The 3,590-nt window shown below is 40.0% G+C and overlaps 1 protein-coding gene across 3 annotated transcripts in view; it reads left to right on the top strand.

The window, feature by feature from the left end:
* Positions 1 to 6: 6 nt before the first annotated feature.
* The window catches only part of LOC106867633 (multiple epidermal growth factor-like domains protein 6), a 109,433-nt gene continuing 105,849 nt past the window's right edge, over positions 7 to 3,590 (top strand). For all 3 annotated transcript variants that reach the window (XM_014912557.2, XM_014912558.2, XM_014912559.2), the window contains exons 1-2: positions 7 to 60; positions 2,098 to 2,220. The gene's annotated coding sequence lies outside the window, so the exon portion shown is untranslated. The remainder of the gene's footprint in view (positions 61 to 2,097; positions 2,221 to 3,590) is intronic.

Consider the following 3,590-nt stretch of genomic DNA (forward strand, 5'->3'; position numbering starts at 1 on the left):
AATATCACTGCAAATGCCGCGATGGCTACAGACTGGGCACCGATGCCAAGTCTTGTATAGGTAAGTTGAAGCACAATTGTAATTACGCTTACCTGTATGCACCCTGTAATTGTCTTCCCTCATTGATAACATCAAAGACATGGAAGGCGGGGTTCGCTGTAATTCTTTTGTGTAACCTGGAATCTTTCAGATTTTGAGACAAGGAAGAAACTTCTATGAGGTCGTTCAAGGTGCTAGAAATAACAGTCAAATCTCCTTCAATCAATCAATCAACCTTCGACGTAGTTGAATTATCGATCCCACCAGTCGGTAGTCTCAGTACGGGTTGTGCTATTCATCCTTTCGATCGCTGAATACAAAGCATGGCTCGCCTTGGGAATTTTATTTTGAGTTCCCATCTCACCCTTGTACACCAATCCGTTACAGGGTGGTTATCCATTTACAGCTGAATGGACTGAAGCAACGGGAAATGGAAGTATTTTACCCAAGAACACAATGCACAGCCGATCTTGGAATCGAAACTACTATCTTGCAATTGTGAGTGCAACTCCCTCTCCACTAAGCCACGCGTCTTCATTAATCTCCCTCAAATTTTATCCTGTCGTCTGAGAAATGAAGAACGCTTTGCATAATGTAATTCTATGTGTAATAAAAAGATGGGATGGTCATCACTGGAATGTCTATGAACATCGGTTTGTTCGATCGATACATGTGCTGACGAGGACGCTTCAAGGTGGTCTCTCCGGTTGCTAGAATCAACAGCTTAATCTTTAAGTTCACCCAGTCGTCCTAAAAGTGGATGGATTAGGTTAACTGGTTCGGAACTGACCTAGGCCTACACAAACAACAACAACAAATTTACGTATTTATCCGATGTTATTGAATTCCATTATCTAATTAGTAAATGATTTTTCTGAGAAATACTACAGCTCACTCGGTTATTCTAAAGATCTGATAACTTCGAACTGGACTGTTCCGTTGATGAGGTCTCATAACACCGAAACAAGCCTAGAATTGTCACCCTACTGCTGAATGTAACACTCTCATAACTCTATTTCTGTCTCTTTCTTATAAACTCTTATAAACACAAGCACACACACACACACACACACACACACACACACACACACACACACACGACTCAACACAGCCTCAAACACAGACATTACCACACAATCAAGTAAGAGAGATATCATGTCTTAGATATTCTGGATCAGAAAAAAACCAAACAGTACGAACTGGAATTCTGTAAATCTGTTTGTTTGCTAAAACAACAAAAACTGTGAAGAAGGACGAAGATCTAGTTTCTATTTCTGCCAATCTCAGACGCAATATCTCGTTTAGAAATAGCAGCCGAATCTCCCTCAAATTACGTTCTGCCGTCTTTAAAAAAGGAAGGACAATGTAGTTTTTGTTGCATTAAAAAGACGGGATGGTCACCACTGAGTTGCCTCGGTCAGTAGTTCTACCCGCTCTAGGCTTACCTGGGGTTAAACAAAAGTAAAATATGAGCCAATGGGAGAACTTCTACGTAGTCACCCGACCGGCTAGAAATAGCAGCTATACGTCGCTTAAATTACATCCTGCCGTTTTGCATGAAGAACACATTATGCAATTAACTGTATAGTATCTAATATAAAAAAGATGTGGTGGTCACATCTGGGTTGTCTTTCATCATAAACTTGCTTGTTCAGGGCAGATCTGAGACTAAACGACATTAATTTCAAAAGTACAAACAACCAACAACAATATTGATAGTAATAACAATCCTTCCTATTATAGGCACAACGCCTGAAATTTGGGGGTAGGGAGGGTAAGTTGATTGCATCGACCCCAGCGTTCAACTGGTACTTATTTTATCAAACCCGAAAGGATGAAAAGCAAAGTCGACCCCGGCAGAATTTGAACTCAGAACGTAGCGACGAGCGAAATACCGCATTTCGTCCAGCGTGCTAACGATTCTGCCAGCACGCCGCCTACTACTATTACTACTACTAATAACAACAACAACAACAATGACAATAACAACAGCATATTCCGCTTTAAATTCTTATATCCTTCTTCTATAATTCCTGACTTTATCCATTCTTTGTGCAGTGATCAACCCGTGCCAAATTAACCAGGGTGGATGCCAACATATCTGCCAAAACCATCGTTCTAAAGCCATCTGCCAATGTTTCCCTGGTTACCAACTGGCAACTGATGGTAAAACATGCATTGGTGAGTATTATTATTATTATTATTAGTAGTAGTAGTAGTATTATTAATATTATTATCTCATCAATTATTGTTTTTACTGGTGTTTGTTGGAGGTGCATACGTTTACAGATGTCCGTTTAGAAACATATTCTTCCAGAATTACCAGGAGTTATGTCCCGTTGAGGGAGTAGAGACAGCATCAGTTAGATTGGTAGTGCAGGGCTGAAAGCCCAGTTGCTATAGGTGTGGTAGCAGACGTCACCTGAGGGCTTTACGCCCATAAGAGAAAAACGGAAAAGATACAACAGTGTATGTTTTGATTTCTGCTGCTGGTGTTCTCGCGGTAACTCTAGTTTCAGCGCTGAAGGTGGTCAGAGTGGAAGTAAGGAGAAAAAAATATGCCTCGTCCTTAATATCTCAGGCACCTGAAGCTGATCCGTAGAGCGCCGAAATGCTTAGGGGTTACCTTCTTCTCTGTCTCAGAGTTGTCCACTGTCTACTTGCTTCTCTTATTATAATGAGAAGAATATGGAGACTAAGAATGGTGGTTAAGTGTAGGGAAGAGTAAAAATCAAGAGAAAGGGAGAGAAAAAAACCTAAGATGAATCTTGGCAAAAGGGAAGACGGACGGTGCAAGTTCGCTGTCAATTGTTGTTTAATTAACTTGAGTGTGAGTTAATGAGAAGAGTCTGGAGGCATTGCTGAATGATATAAAGAGATAGGGAAAAGTACCTTGGTGACTGACGAAGTGTGGGGTGGAATAGGGAGTCAAATGCATCAAGCCCCAAAACTGATAGGCAGTAGGTGGAAGCAACACCAACAATGCATTAAACCTTTAAGGAACACTTCATGGATGATAAGGGACTCTTCCCAGCTCGGCTAAATCCAGGTATGTTTAAAGTGCAATTTAGGCTTCCACTCAAGTGATCGGAATGGAATATGGTCAGGAATGGTGGGGTAGGTTGTTCTTGTTTGATATGGTAATTTTTTCTAAGTTCAACCACTCTGTCACTTATTTGCCATAAAAACAACTGCCTCAGTTTTAAGTATCATAATCTATTGGTCACTGTTTACCAAAGAATTCGAGAGATTCTGTCGCTGGTTAAGTCACTCGAAATGTACTGCAGTGTTCCACATGGCCGTCTTAAATTCGAAACAGAGTGGTGGCTGCTTACTGTGATCAATTTGCGATGGAGCCTTTTTGATAACAATAACCAGCTGAAGATATTTAGCACAAGATATAACAATGTCTTGTGCTTGAAACCAATTAATTTTGATAACAATAACCATTTCCATAACTTCATCTCTTGATTATGTGTGTGTATGTATGTATGTATATGTGTTTGTGTGTGTGTATGTATATATATATATATATATATATATATATATAT

This window comes from Octopus bimaculoides, chromosome 3, assembly GCF_001194135.2.
Source record: "Octopus bimaculoides isolate UCB-OBI-ISO-001 chromosome 3, ASM119413v2, whole genome shotgun sequence".
Taxonomy (NCBI): Eukaryota; Metazoa; Mollusca; class Cephalopoda; order Octopoda; family Octopodidae; genus Octopus; species Octopus bimaculoides.